The sequence below is a fragment of the Bidens hawaiensis genome, unplaced genomic scaffold (assembly GCF_021521415.1).
Source record: "Bidens hawaiensis isolate Kalapana, Puna unplaced genomic scaffold, B.hawaiensis_p1.1 tig00012283_1, whole genome shotgun sequence".
NCBI classification, from domain to species: Eukaryota; Viridiplantae; Streptophyta; class Magnoliopsida; order Asterales; family Asteraceae; genus Bidens; species Bidens hawaiensis.
In genome coordinates, this window is record NW_027491999.1 from 196,373 (window position 1) to 214,795 (window position 18,423).

Below are 18,423 nucleotides of genomic sequence, written 5' to 3' on the forward strand. Positions count from 1 at the left end.
TCTACTTGTACCTGTAGCATTAAAGTTTGTACAAACCGGAAATTTTCTTCCGTGCATGCCATATATAGAATATACGGCCTAAAAAATAAAAATCTTCCTAATAAGATCAAATTTAACAAAAAGGAGAAAAAAATAACCAAAAAAAAAGAAACAAAATAAGCCTACACAAACAGTCAAATTCGGATCAGGATCCAATCACCTTACTTACCCTAATTCAATCTCCACCATCCGATCATCCACCACACCGTTCACGCCATCTCCGACGTGATGAATAGCATGACGTATCCACTCCTCCATGGGTGCACACTCCATCTTATGGCGCACCCTCCAATCATGCGCTTGACACCCACGCGAACAATAGTTTACCTTCCCACACCCCGAACACTTCCGGAACTCGCTCACTCGTGTCTCGGGCCGCCCACACCTCTCATAAGAACACATCCTCAAACCCTCACCCACGCCTTTTAACCCGAACCATTCCACCATAAACCTATTCGCCGGATGCATATCCCTGGTTATCATATTAAAGTTAAACCCGTAGTCGCTAAACAACTCAAAACCCAAACCCGGTCCGGTTATGTAACCGTAACGGTAGTCCCGATAATTGCGGAAATGAAAGATTATTAATGTTATTATTATTATTAAAGACACGTGCGAGCTCACGTGCGTTAGCTTGGACGAGAAGCCGGCGGCCTTCAGCCACGTTCTTCCGTACACCGTAACCGTCATGAACGCAATGACCGAATTCACGGATAGCATCGATGTGACCGAGAGACGCGGCGCGTGCACACAACGCAACTCCGGCGCACAGATCCTTCTCGGTCTTCAAACCACCGCTACCGTTGAACTGAATCAGCGCCAGCGAGTACAGTGCCGGAGCGTGTGACTTAATCGCCGCCTTTGCCAGTAACGACGCTCCATTTCGACGGTTTTGCAAACAATAAAACCGGATCTACACAGATAAATACACAAATCATAATATATCAAATAAAGCAAGTTAATAATAATAATAATAATAATAATAATAATAATAATAATAATAATAATAATATTCGGTTTGAATAGTTGAATACTTACCATTCCTAGAGTATAATAAGCCTCCTGGTTTCCAGCGTTGAGGCAAAGCTTCAGAAACCGGTGCGCCTCGTCGCACCAGGCTTTAGCTCGAACCGCAAGCACTTTTGAGCAGGAATTTGATAAAACCAATGGATTAAGACCTAATTTGTTCAATCGCTTGCATCTGTGAGCAGAAAAACAATGATTATATATGTATACGTTTCACTAATATGTATGTATGGATTAAAAGCTTACGTTAGAAGAACGGCGATGAAATCAGACGGAGAAGAGGCTGTGGAGCTGAGTTTACAGAGGATGTAAATAACAATATCATCATGTAACGATTCAAAGAGATCAGATCTCGGTACTCTGTATCCTCTTGGTCTCTTCATGAGCAATATCTCTGTGTAGAAAGTTGGATTAATTTATGCAGAATAAATATGTGATTAAGAGAGTGGTTTCTGTATGTAAATTTGTGTAGGGAAGTGAGTGAATTAATTTATGAATCTCAAAACGGTTGATTCATACGTTTCTTGCGAGGTTATAATTATAATTTTGGAGTGAATAAAAACAAAAGATGGATGGGGCTGCTTATATAGGTGATGACAAAGATCAAGTAAAACCAAAGATGCTACGGTTACGGGGCCCACATGTGTATATAAATATATAAAATAAAAAGGACGGATATAAAGGACAAAAATATAAATGTATATTTATGTTTTTATTTATTTTTAATCCTAAGTTATTTTTAGAAAGAATTCCCAAAATATGCCAAATTAAAGAGAGAGAATCTCAAAATAATTTAATTTTTAAAATTATATAAAAATAATCCAGCCAAAACCATCGACGACAATGTATCAATTCGAGTGGATTTATAAGCGTAAATGATAAAACAGATCAATTTTGAAGATAAAGAACCACGAGTAAAATTTGTAATAAAGATAAAGGAAAATCTCTGTAATTTTGTCTCATTTTATTCACATCCTTCCCACCAAAGTTTAACCAAAATAATCAATGAAAATACCTTCAAATAATTTGTATTAAATAAATTTAAACAAATTGCTTTTGTGCGCCGTCCAAACCGCTTATCACTCGAACTCGCTCATCGCGTGTTCAGAAATTGCTCGAAAAATACTTACTAGGTTTTTCGCTCGATTGTAAACGAGCCGCTCTGCTCGGTTCGGTTCATCTCGAATATTTTTGATTTTTTATATATATAATCATATATGAATAAATATATAAATATATAGACAACACACATAAATATAAGTATACAATTTTTTAACTCTTTAAAATTTTCCTAATCCATCAATTTAATAGTTTTATTTGTTCACTTCAAGTTTTCAGAATACCAGAAGTTTGTTTACATATTAATTATATCTCAGTTCAAATATTTTTCTCATAAAAATTTATAACATATTACACGTTTGTCTAAAACTACTAATTTGTTTATAATATATATCATTTACACCCTTCAAACTTGTTTCTTATTGAAAATTTTAAAGTAGAAAATAAATAAATAAATAATGCTTGAAAATCGTTCGATACTCGATCGAAAAATGCTCGATTCAATTTTGGCTCGTTTCAATTTTCGCTCGGTTCGAATTTCAGCCATTCGGTTTTCACGGTGTTTTTTTTATGATTTATTTTTTCTGATTTTGGCCACCTTAATTTTCTTCTTACTTTTGCCATTACAGTTTTCAAGATTGCTTGATAATTTTGTGCTGAATTAATAAAATATTTGATTAATTAAGATGTAGTCTCCATTAAGAAGCTCTTTGAGCCATTTAAATTATAACCAAACACACTCTACCTTTAATTAATTCATAGATAGTCTCTTAATGAAAATACTAAGACACTATATAACAACTTACATGTTTTGTCTTTTGGTTTATTAAGGCTGAGGGGTGTGGGGGGCTCTAATGGGGTCGCGAGTAGGGGCTCCAGCCAATAATATTATGACGTGTGGCAGAGAGAGAAACTGGATAAGGGGGTGTTGGAGCCCCCGTTGGAGCCCCTGGCCCTGGTGTGGAGGGGCTCCAGCAGGGGCTCCAGCGGATTTTTTTTTATTTTTTTATAAATATATTCAACGTATTATTAAAAAAACTCATAAATTATTAAAAAAAACACACATGTTTTTAAATCTGAATATAGGTTTGGGTACCAATTTCCAGCCATGTTTTTAAAAAAAAGTTTGGAAGATGGGTTGATTTTGGGTTTTTTTTTGAAGTTGTGATAATTGTTTTATGTGAAATGGGTTATATATAGGAAGAAAAAACTTTTATTTTTATTAAATAAGAGCCCAACGGCTCATTTTAAATGTCCAACGGCTCTTTCACACTTTCCCATGTCTCTTTACGCCATATTGGTCCCGCGAACAGGCTTGCGCCTGCTTTGTTTTTCGTGCTCGCGCCCCTCTTGCGCCCCTCTCGCGCCCCGGGGGTGTGGTGCTAGCGCCTGGGGGCGCGAGCGGAGGGGCTCTAGCGCCCCCGTTGAAGCCCCACACCCCTCAGCCTAAAGCCCAACTTACATATTTTTGTTATTTACACTTTTTGGCCATTAAAATTACTTTTACAATTTATATTTTGACAACCAAACTTATGAAACCAAACTTATGAAACCCAACTAAAAGCTTTTGATTTTTTTATACTTTTGGCACTAACTTATGAAAAATGAACTTCAAAGCATTTTCCTTCTATATTAGATTACTAAATTTTCAATTTTTGTCATAAAAATATTTTTATTGTACCGTAATGAATCGACTGGGTTTCTGTCACGTCCTTGTCATAACGCACTGGTTTAAAGCAGCTACACAAAGAGTTTTGTTCTTTCGGGTTTCTAGCGAAATAACCGGCAGAGGCATTATGGTTCTTTTAAGAATCAAGTTCGAGTCGCCGCAACGCACGGGTCTCCAACTTGTTATAAGCTATAAGTAAAAAATTAAACATATATATCATAAAAGTGAACGCAGTTGTCATAATGCTCATAAAACGGTATTGCATAGGCGTTCGAAACACTTTCATACAAGTGACTTGAGAGCTATTAAAATCAATAGAAATTTAAAGTTACAGTATGGTTCCCTGAATTTTTAGTACACTTACTCTTTGTATCACATATCTTTCGATTGTTTTATTCCCCAACCACCAGTTGACACACAGTCCATTTTCTTTTTTATTATGATGTTTTATAAAATTTCGTACACGACGTGCTTATTTGTATATACATTTCATTGTAAATTTCATTCAAAAGAGAATTGGGCGTACTATTATAGAAGTCATCAAAGCACAAACGTACAAGTTGTAAAAACTACCTCAAGGGTCTGTTTTCTTTATATCATTATTAAAACCTAATTTGCTTTTGTGGTGGTTTTCCTATTTTTGTCAATGTTTCATGGAAATTTTTTTTGGTTTGTAAAACACAGTTGTCGATGCAATATTTATTCGAAACCACATGGTGAATACTAATGCACAAGTCTTCAGAACCTTACAAAGTTTAACGTCTATTAACGTTTCAACATGGATTTTTCACCATTTCTTTTTTTTCTTCTCTCGTTCAAATGAAGTTCTGAATATTATCAACGCAAATGAGCAGGCTTTTTTTTATCAACGTCCCTATCACAACACACGAGTATAGCTATGTTATTTGGTTATAAAAAATTAAACTTATAAAAATATCATATCAAAATAAGAGTTTACTAGTTTTTTATTTATACAGTCAATAAAAAGTAATTTGTTAAACTATATGCATTATAGAAAATAATTCATCACATGTTCTACTGCATAATTTATTATCTTCCAAGAAAACTATAATATGCATAGCGAGTGTCCCAACTAAATCAAAGTTAATGGCATACTCCACAGCACATGATCTTCTGATGTTTGAATATTATTTTTACTCTGCTAATGTATGAAGGTGTGCCCATATTCACTTTCCCGTTAGATTCTCATTATAAACTATTATGATTTGGAAAACATAAATGAAGAGGTAGGTCCCAGCAGGGCTCAGTTGGTCCCGCATGACTCACCTTGAACAGGGATGTCTGCGCAAAGACCATCTACTCCCGCAGGACCCACCATGCTCAGAGAAGCCTACGCGCAGTATGCAAGCTGCATACGCAGGGAAAAGCCTCCCAATGGTAAAGTAACCCGCCTGTTCCCGCAGTTGCGGATACAAGCCATCAGGGAAGGCTACCCGCACAGCATAGCTACACGCATAAGGCTTAACACTTACAAATATTCAGTGTCACCTGAAAGAATGAGCAAAGGCGGGAGGGGGAAAACTCCCGCCAAAATGGGCCAGTCCGTATGATGGAGGATCTTTTGCGTGATACCTGACGAGGTAAAGACAAAAGATCTGACCAAGAATGCGACAGCTCACTGACAGCAGCGTGGCAGACAGCACGCCACAGCACTGTGACCAATAGCCGCCGCCTGCCCACCAACTCCTGCCAGACCACGTGCCTAGCCTGCAGTTGGTAGAAGACGAAGAGTGCACGGCACGCCTGCTCTGTGTCAGCCGCTACCTATCCACCACTCACAGGTAGGGCACGTGCATAGGTTACAGTTGGTAGCGTGTTGGGCCGGCTAAACCCCTTGGAAACCCACATTCGGCTATAAAAGACAGCAAATGGTATTATCATTTCATCATCTACTATCTCGTATAACTTACTTGATAATTGCTCTAATAGTATTCATATACTTTTATATTTAAAGAGCAATATAGACTGATTCTCACGCCGGAGGGTGGTCACAAGGAGGAACCCCCCCCCCTTCTCAGTGACGAGCTCACGGTGTCTGTTTTGCAGGTTCCCTGAAGTACAACTTACTCTGCTGGACCTAACCTTCGAGGGAAACATTACTTAGCCCCCAGATTACCCATAATCTGCCCGGGGTCACTTAGTGTTTCTTCATTGGCGCCATCCGTGCATAAAGCTAGAACTACATCTTTCTCCAGTTTTTCAAAACTTCCAAGATGACTAGAGAAATTCCGGTAACCACAACCCCAGCCACTGGGGTAAACACCGGCAACACAATGTTTACAAACACTACCCCAGCCACCCAAGCTGGGGCAAGTGAAGTACATTTTACGAACACTACCCCAGTCACTCATGTAGGGGCAAGTGGAGTAAATATTCCACTGAGATTCACTGATGCCCAGCTGGAAAAACGAACTCGAGCCCCTCGCCAAACACTTGATCAAGTGAAGGCATGGGCCGAGGCACGTCAAAGAGAATTTCAGGCTGAGTTGGACGAACGCTTGCGTTCAGTCCAACAAGCTGAGGAATTCGGTAGTACTCGCCAGCACCTCAACATGAGTAGTGAGTACGAGTACTCAGACGACGAGAGGGAAGACTCCGACACCGACGCGAACCCTCGCCATAGGGCGAAAGGGAAGCGTAAGGAAACGGATCCCCAGCCAAAAAGGAATTTTGGGGAAGCATTCCAACCAGTCACGGAAAAAAGCTCGCGTGACTTCTCCAAGGCCTTTAGACCTACTGCCACAAACGCAGGAAGGTCAAAATTTGCAAGGGACATTGCAGAAGCAATCGCCCCGAGGAGTGCCAAACAAATGTCCAACATTGGCACATACGATGGTCTATCCGACCCAGATGACCATCTGAACAGGTTCATTGCGGGGGCAACCGTCAGTAACTGGACGGAACCCACGTGGTGCTACATGTTCCAGATGACTCTGGTAGGAGCAGCCAGAGCATGGTTCGACCGTTTACCGGTCCACCACATTTATGACTGGGCAGACTTCCAGAACAAGTTCAGTCAACAGTTTAGTCAACAGAGGAAGCACACTGAGGAGCAGTGGACGATCCTCAACTGTGTGAGAGAAGAGGATGAATCCTTACTGGACTTCATCACCCGCTTCAACTCCAAGAAGCTGAGTCTGGGCAACATCAGCGAAGACCTCGTTCGCGCCGCTTTCATTCAGGGCGCTGAGTACCCAGAACTTATCCGCACTCTGACAGGTAAAGACGGCATGCCATCCACATGGGATGCCATAATGACGGCAGCCAAACGCTTTGCCGAAACGGAGAAACAGCTGGGAAGAGATCTCCCCCAGAATACAAACCTCTACACACAGAGGACAAGGGAGAACAATGTGAGAACCGCCCGGCTAAACAAAAAGAGGCGGCAAGGTATTTGGCAGTCAAGGATAAACTTTGACACCCCCTCAAGCTCTCGCCCTCTGGTTGGCGGAAGGGACAACACGCACCCTTCGAACCGGAAAAACCGTTGGACGCCACTCACCAAGAGCGTCACGGAGATATTTGCCACGGAAAAACTGCCATGGCCAAAAGCCCCAGCGATCCGACAGAAACCCAATGCGGATCAAAGCAAGTCTTGTGACTTCCATGGGACAAAGGGCCATAGCACTGAGGAGTGCACATCCTTGAGGGACGTCGTCGAGACATTCGTCAAGGATGGGAGGCTCGCACACCTCGTGGCATCTATCAAGAAGGGAGGAAGGAACGACAACAGGTACAGGGGTAACGGACGAAAGCCCGTCGACATCAGCATCAACATGGTCCATGGTAAGGTCAGAGGAAGAAAGAGACCGATGACCGAACCATGCGCATGGAAGGAAGCAGAAGTGCGCTTCCCGCGAGTGCCGGGAGGCCCAAACAAAGAAGGCCCCATTGTCATTAAAAGCCAGCTGGGGCACTACATCACCTCCCGCACCCTCGTTGACAATGGCGCATCGTCGACAGTGATGTACAGGCAGTTCTTCGACAAGCTAGACGATGAAGACAAGGAACGCCTAGAGACGGTCTACGCTTCAATGGAAGGGTTTGACGGCAGCATGAACACTCCCTTGGGCACCCTATCTTTCCCCGTCACTCTCACCGATGGGAATTATTCACGCACGGAGGATGTGGATTTTGTTGTAATGAAAAAACCACATCATACGTATGACATCCTATTCGGGAGAGACGGGATGGCAAGATTCAACGCCGTGGTATCCTCAGTCCACGGCATGATGGGATGGCCAACAACTGAAGGCGTAGCGATGATCACGGGCATTCCCCAGGTATGCATCGCATCTGTCTCCTCTAAACCCAAACCGAAGATGGCCAAACAAACCATCACTGAACCTGAAAAGTGGGCATTCAATGGGAAATATCCCGATCAGGCCGTTACCATTGGCCCGACAATTGTTGATCCAACACGCACCTTACTCAAGCGCTTACTGCAGCGAAACGCAGACATCTTCGCGTGGACACCAGCCGACATGACTGGTGTACCCCGGAGTAAGGCAGAGCATAAGCTCAAATGCGATCCGGCCGTTACGCCGATCGTACAAAAGCGCAGAGTAATGGGGCCCGAGCAAACCAACGCGTGCAGAACCCAAGTCAAGGAACTCCTTGACGCGGGCATCGTGCGCGTTAGCAAATATCAAACATGGGTTGCAAATCCCGTAATGGTACCGAAGAATAACAAACAATGGCGCATGTGCATAGATTTCAAAGATTTGAATAAAGCATGCCCCAAAGATTGTTATCCGTTGCCAGAAATTGATCTCAAGGTGGATTCGGTGGCACCATTTCGCCTTAAATGCTTCTTGGATGCGTATAAGGGGTACCATCAAATCCACATGGCTGTAGATGACCAGGACAAAACCGCCTTTCGGACGCCCGATGGCACATTTTGTTATAAAATGATGCCATTCGGACTTAAGAACGCGGGGTCCACGTACCAACGACTAATGGACAAAGAGTTTCACGCCCAAATTGGGAGAAACTTGGAAGTCTATATGGATGATTTGGTCATCAAAAGCCCCGAGCCAGAGGCGATGTTGAAAGACATTGACGAAACTTTCAACACGCTCAGAAAGATAAACATGAAGCTCAACCCGAGCAAGTGTTCATTTGGGGTGGAAGAAGGGAAGTTCTTGGGAGTCATTATTACTAAAGATGGCTTCAGAGCGAACCCTGAAAAGGTCGAAGCCATTGTCAAAATGGAATCACCTACCACCATAAAACAGGCTCAAACACTGAATGGACGACTAGTCGCGCTTAACCGCTTTTTGGCAAACCATGCGGATAGGTCGTTCCCTTTTGTGTCAACGCTAAGAAATTGTTTAAAGAAAACGCACTTCCGCTGGACACCAGAAGCGGAAGCAGCTTTTCAGGAGATTCGATCACGCCTGATCGAACTCCCAACACTCACAGCACCACAAGCGGGGGAGGAGTTAATCCTATACCTCTCCGCAACAGATAGAGCAACCGGGGCAGTCCTGCTTGTAGAACGAAAAGGCATCCAGATGCCAATCTATTATGTTAGCCGCGTCTGGCAGACGCGGAAACCCGGTACTCTACCCTGGAAAAACTAGTCTTGGCACTTATACACGCTTCACGCAGGTTGAGACGATATTTCCAGGGTCACCCAATCACTATTCTCACCAACTTCAAACTCTCAAATGTTCTAGGCAAACCCGAGTTATCGGGACGTCTAGCCAAATGGGCAATTGAATTGGGAGAATATGCGATTCAATACAAGCCGAGACCAGCCATTAAAGGCCAGGTCCTGGCTGATTTTATTGCAGAAGTCCCCGCTTCACGGGAGAAAGAGTGTCAGGAGGAGGTTCAACCCTCCCCAGCACACGAAATCAATGAGGTCTGGCGACTCTACACTGATGGAGCAGCTAGTAACGAGGGTTCAGGCGCAGGGTTAAAATTAACAAATCCAGCAGGCCAGGAATATACTTATGCTATTCGGCTGGATTTTCCAAGTACGAATAACGAAGCTGAATATGAAGCATTCCTGGCCGGATTGAGGATTGCGCGTAAAATGGGTGTAAAAAATTTGGAAGCCCATGTAGATTCCATGCTAGTGGCAAACCAAATAAACGGGACGTACACGGCTGTGAACGACACAATGGCCCTGTACCTTGCCCAGGCCAAAGCCATCATGCGCGATTTTAATGATTGTAAAGTGATACACGTCAAGCGCAGCGAAAACAAATCTGCGGATGCGTTAAGCAAGCTTGCATCACTGGCCTTCACCCACTTGGGAAAGGACATCCGCGTTGAACTCCTCGAAACACCATCAGTCCCGCACAAGGAAATTTGTGTCATCCAAACCGGTACAGAAACATGGATGACCCCAATAATAAAATACCTTGAAGCAGGAACGTTACCAGAGTCAAAGTCACAGGCAAGAAAACTACGCTGTAAAGCACTGAATTATCAGCTGGTCAATGACACCCTTTACAGACGTAACTTTCTTGGCCCATTGTTAAGATGCGTGGACAACCAAGATGCTGACTACCTCCTAAGGGAGGTTCACGAAGGCATCTGTGGAGTACACGCAGGCCCCTGCGCTGTGGTAGCCAAGCTAAACAACGCGGGATACTTCTGGCCGGGGATGCATATGGACGCGTTGGCATACATCAGAAAATGCAGATCTTGCCAGCTTTACGCACCCAACACGCATCGCCCGAAGAATGAACTTGTTCCTGTCACTTCCTCGTGGCCATTTCAGAAGTGGGCCATTGACGTGACAGGCCCATTTCCTACAGCAGCTGGGAATGTTCAGTTCCTAGTGGTAGCCATTGACTACTTCACCAAATGGATAGAAGCGAAACCTTTAGCCCAAACAACCGCAAAGCATATCAAAAAATTCATTTGGGAATTTATTATTTGTCGTTTTGGACTTCCACAGAATTTGGTAAGCGATAATGGCACCAACTTTGCTAACAAGAAGCTACAGCAGTGGCTGAAAGAACTTCAAATCACCCACACCTTTACCTCAGTGGCACACCCGCAAGGTAACGGTGAGGTGGAAAGAGCAAATAAGAGCATCGTCGAAGGCATAAAGAGAAGACTCTTGGAACATAGATCCGGTTGGGTGGACGAGCTTCCACACGTCCTTTGGGCAAACAGAACGCTGAAGAAGACCAGTACGGGAGAAACCCCGTTCAGTCTCACTTATGGCACTGAAGCCATGATCCCAGTCGAAATCGGTTTACCCTCACCAAGGGTCTTAATCCAACCAGAAGACAATGATGCGGAAAGACGGTTAGACCTTATGCTAACCGAAGAGCGCAGAGACTTAGCCGCCGTGCGTGAAGAAAACTACAAACGACAAATGCAAAAATACTACAACACGCGGGTAAAACTCTGCAATTTCAATGAAGGAGACTACATACTGCGTAACAACGAGGCTTCGAACCAACAACGCCCAGGAAAGTTGGCCCCGATTTGGGAAGGGCCATACGTTATCAAAGAAGTTCTGGGAAAGGGCGCATACCGGCTCGAAAGGCTCGATGGCACTCCCATCCCTAGAACATGGAATGGAGCTCAATTACGCAAATGTTATATGTAGATCAATTCCAACTTGTAAAGAAAAGGCCTAGAGCCACTTCTAATGGAAATGATTCTCCTTTCATGATGTATTGATAGCTTGTAACCTACGAACTTCCCTTACGGGAAGAAGTAGTTGCGTGTGGAAGGCGGCAATACCCGCATAAACACAACGCCAAAATGTTAAAAAGTTCTAAGGAAAACCTACACGCAGGTCAGATGTAGGTAAAGTTTAGCCATCCTTGTAAGTGCAAGTGACGGTCTTACCCGCACAATCACAAACAAGGAAGCCAAACTTAACTTACCATCTACCACGTTAAAAGGTTAACTTATGAACACTTAAAAAAGGATAAGAAAAACCTACACGCGGTCAGATGAAGGCAAAAGTTCAGCCATCCTACCAAGTGCAAGTGACGGTTATACCCGCACAATCACGAAGGAGGAAGCAAAACTCTAACCCATCATCAACCACGTTCACAGGTTAACTTATTCTAAACACTTGGAAAATTGCTAATTTAAACTAAGTATGCAAGTCATAAGTTTATAAAGCAAAGAATCCAATGAAAGGAATAACAATCGTATATTTCAATGATATATTACAACAGTGGCCGGGTAACTACCCGCCTAAAAGAAATCTATACAAAGCTAAGTCTATCCTAGCAGTGGGAAGGGATCTTCAGGATCAGGCTTCAGGACCACCTCCGCTTGGACCAGCACCGTCAGAGCGCGGCTGTCCAAGGAAAGTCTTAAGGATGTTTAGCCCATCATCAGCAGCAGCAGCTTCATTCACCTTCTCCACCACCGGATGCGGGAAGGCAGCGTACTGGTTCACTGCTTGGTCATAAGCAGCTGCAGTGTTAACATTGAATAAAGGGAAGTTGGAGGGCGGAAAGCCTCTCTCAGCAAACCCTAGACCAAGCAGGAAGCCAGTCTTCTCCCCATCCTCATGAGAAGCGTTGAGGGCTGCGCTCATTGCATCGTCGTAAGAGGTCTCTGAAAGGACCCGACGCACAACCTACAAAAGAAAATTACAAGTTAGAACATTTTCTAATTACAAGTAGAAAGAGAAGAAAAAAAAGAGGATACCTGAGGCAACGCTTCTCGAAGCAGCCATTGGAGGGTAGCTTGACTTTCTTTGTAAGCACGTTCGGCTCCGCTTTTATCAAGGTTGGCAAGTTGAACTTCCTTGGCGGCAGCTTCTTCGACGCTTTTGAGTTTCCTTTCAGTGCGGTCAAGCACCCCCCTCTGGTCAAGGATCTCCTGCAGCTTCTTGGCATCTTCCATTGCCAAGGCGTCGTGAGCATGCTGAAGAGCCTTTAATTTACATTTAAGCTGCTCATTCTCTTCGCGAAGTGGCTCAGCAACAGCTTCAGCCTTGGCAGCCCTCTCAGTTGAGTTTCGCGCAGTCTCCTTGGCCAGCCGAAGCTGTTCATTCACAGCTTGGGCAGCCTTGGAGCGGGCCTCGAGTCGCGCCTGGACTTCAACCTCGAGGGCCTTGAATGCCTTCTCCTTCTCGGCTGCGGCAGCGGCCAACTGCCGGTTCTCCTCCCGAAGAGCCCGCGCTTCAGATACATCTTTGGCGCGCGCTGCTTTTAACTTGTCGTTTTCACGACAAAGCAGCTCGACGCGGGGCTGCGTCCGGGCCTGGAGAACCCGAAGCTCATTGGTTAGCCTACCCTCTTGGTAGCTAGCCATGGCTTCCCCCAACGCACCATGAGGAGCAGCGTGGCGAGCCCAGTCCACGCACTCCACAGGGGTGCGAAGGGTTGTTCCTCGGCGTATGTTCCATCTTGGAACATACACTTCATTGGAATCCGACACTGCAAAAGAAACAAAGGCAGTTAGGAAAAGATGATAAAAATATATAAGGGAAAAAGAACCCTACGTACCTGTAGGGTCAATAACAGGCCGATAGCCGCCAGACCCATCACCTGAACCTAAAGGAAATCCATCCAACAGGTCAGGCAGACGGGAAGGTGGCATAGATCGGCGGGAAGCCCGGCGCATACCTGATGGTTCGGCCGTCGGTGCCGGGGGCGCAGGCATAGTGGCAGCCGCTGTGGTTGCCATTGTTGGCGCCGCCTCCTCAGCAGCAGTAACCGCCGGCTCCGTGAGAGGCTGTAAAAATTGCACTCACAGCCGGCGGAGACATCTTCTCAGCCGGAACAGCCTCAGGAAGGCTGGAACCAGCGGAAGCAGGCGCAGGCGCCTGGGTCGACGCCTCGGGAAGGCTGACCGAGCCTACCGTCATTGGCGGGGGAATACTCGCTCCAAATCCACCCTGGAATGCGTTAACATCCACACCTGCACAAACAAAAGTGTTAGAAAAATTTATTTGAAATAAATTTAGACAAGAATCATGATGGTACTTACGGGGTCTCTTGAGCTTGAACGTACGGACGAGCGGGGGCGAACCCGAGGGAACCGGCCTCTTGACACCGGTAACCGTCGTCGTCGTTTCCTCCCCGGAGGTAACAGCTATAGCCTCCGGAGCGGTGGTCTCCTCACCACCGGGTTTCCCCGCCACTTCTGCACTATCTGATTCTGAGTCAGATAGGACTACCGGGTCGGCCGTAGAGGCGACCTTCTCCTTGCCTTTCCCGACGGCAGCCTTCTTCTTCCGCACCAGCGGAGGACCTTCTGCGGATTCCTCAGAAGAAGACATGTTAACTCCAGCAGCAGGCACAGCATTGAGGGGTTCAGGATAGAAGATAGGCTTACCTGGCCGTCGGTGGCTCAAGATCTCTTGGCCCGGCGGGTAAACCTCCACGAACCGACCCGCGGTCTGCTCTAAGATGGGCAACTCGTTCTCGTCCAGAGCACGAGTACCCATCCGCGCAGGACCATCTTCCTCCCGCGGATTCAGGAGCGACTGAAGATCGTTACCCTCTGAAATCAACAAGAAAGTTAGAAAAAATCGAAGTCAGCAAAAAGAAACAAGACATACCATAAGGGACAGAGTTCGAACCATATTCGAGGACGATCGGAACCTTATCCGCATTCGCCGCCTTCCACACCCGGCTCATCCCCAGCATCACCATCGCCGACTCCGGAAAACGGAAAACCGGGGACTGGACCCGGGATATCTTCGCGAACCATTCCGCCTCCTCATAGTTGATGGCGGGAAGGTTCGGAAGCGTCTGGCCATTCTTGAACTTCATGGCAATGGGGATGGCTCGAGCGGATATGAAGAAGAACTCTCTTCTCCATGAGCGAAGACTCCGCTCGGTGGTACAAATCTTTAAACCCTTGATACGGGTTGTAAGAGTGTACCACCCTTGGATGCACCTCCAAGTATAGAAGGTCATCAGGCGGTCAACGAGGGGCTCAAGGCCCAGTATCCGGCACACCCACTCAAAGTGCCGGACCTTGGCAATGGCCATGGGGTGCACCTCTGTCAGGTGCACACCGTGCCTCTCTAGGACACGGTACACAAACTTTGTCAACGGAAACCTAAGGTTCCCGTAGACAAAGAATGCAGCATAAACCCCGATCTTGCCACTAGGGGCATCGTACACAGTATGGTGGGGCTCAGGAAACTCAGGCTCGAGAGACTCGAGCATGAACTTCCTGACGATATACTGGTACAGCTCGACAGGAAGAGAACACTGGCATTCGCCAGCAGTCTTCTGATCATTAGCATCGTGAGAAGACATGGTGGAAGAAAGAAGAGATTTCAGAGTAATGCTTTACCGAAAAAGAGAAATTCGCCGGAAATTACTGGAGAAGAAGAGATGAAAGTGGAAAGTGTGAATTGCAAATAACCCTCTCCCCCTTTATATAGTAATCGCAATTAATGCGATAAATTTAATACGGAAGAGAGAGAAATCAAAGGTGCAATGAAACTATGACGCGTGGCAAAGGCAAGCTGGCAACAGCTGTCAAAAGGACGTGTGCCAGAGATTTCGCGGCTACGCGCCCGAAATCCCGTGCCCACGCGCCTGAAAAAGCAACTGGAATGACCACATAATGTCATGTCGCCATAACTTCTGGCACGTCCTGACACAGTCAGAAGAAACCGTCGCACGACGTTTGAGGTATTGGGTTGTTATCCATCCACCAACTCTTCAAATTTCAAAATTTAAAAATTTGAAGACTAAGGTTCAAAAAAGTAAGCGGGAAAATACCCCTTACCTTGGCAAACAAGTAACCATAAGCCGGGTGTGGGTACAGTGTAAAGGCAAAACCCTTCACATACCTAACACCCGCAGGGAATTGAAGCCAAAATATTTGGCAACCAAGTAACCATAAGACGGGTGCGGGTACAGTGTAAAGACAAAACCCTTCACATACCTAGCACCCGCAGGGAATGGACGCCAGGAATACCTTGGAAGTAAAGTAACCGTAAGACGGATGCAGGTACAGTGTAAAGGCAAAACCCTTCACATACCTAGCACCCGCTGAGAATTGAAACCAGGAAGGATCTTCTGGGCAATGCTTGTGAAAACGGAAATAATATCCCCGCATAGCGGGAACATCGAGTACTACGTTGTTTGAGGCTCCAAGATGGAATTGGTGGTTTAAACATAATTGATCACTATGTTCAAAAACTACCAGAACCACAGGGAGAATCCGCACAACTAAGACTCAATGCTCCTGACTTGCGAGGAGGTTACAGACCTACCCGCATCATACCCAAAGACCAAGCAGGAAACTCGGGAATTTCTGCAAGTGACAAGGACTTCCGCGGGAAGAACCCCCATGGAAAACCTTACAAAAACCCCTTTTCAAAACCCTTTGCTTAAGTCCAAAAGTTCACCTCACTTTATTAGACATTCGTGAGAAGAACATTGGACTGGGGGGACTTGAAGAGGTAGGTCCCAGCAGGGCTCAGTTGGTCCCGCATGACTCACCTTGAACAGGGATGTCTGCGCAAAGACCATCTACTCCCGCAGGACCCACCATGCTCAGAGAAGCCTACGCGCAGTATGCAAGCTGCATACGCAGGGAAAAGCCTCCCAATGGTAAAGTAACCCGCCTGTTCCCGCAGTTGCGGATACAAGCCATCAGGGAAGGCTACCCGCACAGCATAGCTACACGCATAAGGCTTAACACTTACAAATATTCAGTGTCACCTGAAAGAATGAGCAAAGGCGGGAGGGGGAAAACTCCCGCCAAAATGGGCCAGTCCGTATGATGGAGGATCTTTTGCGTGATACCTGACGAGGTAAAGACAAAAGATCTGACCAAGAATGCGACAGCTCACTGACAGCAGCGTGGAAGACAGCACGCCACAGCACTGTGACCAATAGCCGCCGCCTGCCCACCAACTCCTGCCAGACCACGTGCCTAGCCTGCAGTTGGTAGAAGACGAAGAGTGCACGGCACGCCTGCTCTGTGTCAGCCGCTACCTATCCACCACTCACAGGTAGGGCACGTGCATAGGTTACAGTTGGTAGCGTGTTGGGCCGGCTAAACCCCTTGGAAACCCACCTTCGGCTATAAAAGACAGCAAATGGTATTATCATTTCATCATCTACTATCTCGTATAACTTACTTGATAATTGCTCTAATAGTATTCATATACTTTTATATTTAAAGAGCAATATAGACTGATTCTCACGCCGGAGGGTGGTCACAAGGAGGAACCCCCCCCCCTTCTCAGTGACGAGCTCACGGTGTCTGTTTTGCAGGTTCCCTGAAGTACAACTTACTCTGCTGGACCTAACCTTCGAGGGAAACATTACTTAGCCCCCAGATTACCCATAATCTGCCCGGGGTCACTTAGTGTTTCTTCAATAAACAAACACTATGTACTATGTCTTGCCGTTACCTCTTTGAGGTATTATATTGTCATTGTCTTAGACGAATAAGCTTCTGGTGTTGACAAAAATGGTGTGTTTTCCGTCATTCTATACACCATATTCAGTTAACGATACTCAGGCGTGTTCGTTTAATGGAATTCGTAGGATTTGAAGGAATTGAAATTTAAATCTCATGACATGGCGTGTTCACCTGGGTAAAGAAGGAATTGGAATTTGAAAGTAATTCCAATCAAATCCCATATTCTTTATTGGAATTCAAGAGTCCTAACCTTCGGAAGGAAAATTTTGGTTTGGGTCGAAAGAGGTCGGGACGAGTTTCGGGTCTAAAAGGGTCTCGGGTTTTCGGCTCAAAACGATGTTGCTGCTAATGCTCCGCGTAGCCGCTAACCCTTCAATTTCTTGCGATGAAAGCTAAAGGAAAGTAGACGGATTGGCCCAAGAGGAGAAGGAAACTAGAGGGGTGGGGTATGAATGTATGATGCTATCATGGATTGGTCAATTTTGGTTCAAAAGAATCTTGCATCAGCCTTTTCTTTTTCTTCCCACTTTTCCATTTTTAGAAGCAAAAGGGACATCATGTTGCTTGACTTTGACCATGAGTTTAATCTCCTCACGTGATTGGTTATTATGTATGTTTTTGAGCCTCTTTGACGTTAAAACATACAATCAAGTTTACTTAAAAGAGTAAAATTTATTTAATTCTTTGTTTTCCGTTTTGTTACTCTTTATAGTAGTGTGAACTTTATATATTAAAGGCCATTTAGCCGTAATGATATTTTGTTGTGTTTTTGGGTGTTCCCTCACTTTGAGTGTGCCGTGTGGGCTATAGAATATATTTAGGAATAGATTAGATTGTGTATGAGTTGTTGTTCTAAAGAAATTGAAGTTTGTTTGATTTCTCTAAATATTTCTTTAAAAATTGTACATAAACTAGTTACATATTTTTAGAGATGACAATATCATTCAAAATGAACAAAGAATAGCGAGAAATTAGAAAAGTTAACAAGATACACAGTTGCAAAGAAAGCAGAAAATTGCCCTAATCAAACCACAACATACCACAAATCTCCTCATGTTTTTTATAAAGTTGAATGAAGAAAGTATTATTTCAACCGTTATGAAGGGAGAGAAAGTTTTCCTTATAAACACCATGCATGCTTTCTTGCTTTCCAAATGAACCTAAGGAGCAAGCTAGTGGATTAAAGCAAACCTGAATTTGGAGTGACCTTTAGGCTCTGACCTAGTGACAAGCAAGTATCGACCACTCCAAGAACCAGTGGCGAAGTT

General features: G+C 44.9%; 1 pseudogene across 1 annotated transcript; it reads right to left on the reverse strand.

Annotated features, from left to right (window-relative positions):
* Positions 1–204: 204 nt before the first annotated feature.
* LOC143540577 (F-box protein At5g50450 pseudogene) lies at positions 205–1,477 on the reverse strand (annotated as a pseudogene). The gene is made up of 3 exons (XR_013136615.1): positions 1,312–1,477; positions 1,078–1,240; positions 205–952 (listed from the first exon to the last, which is right to left on the reverse strand). The product of XR_013136615.1 is annotated as an F-box protein At5g50450 pseudogene (transcript).
* Between the last annotated feature and the right edge of the window lie 16,946 nt (positions 1,478–18,423).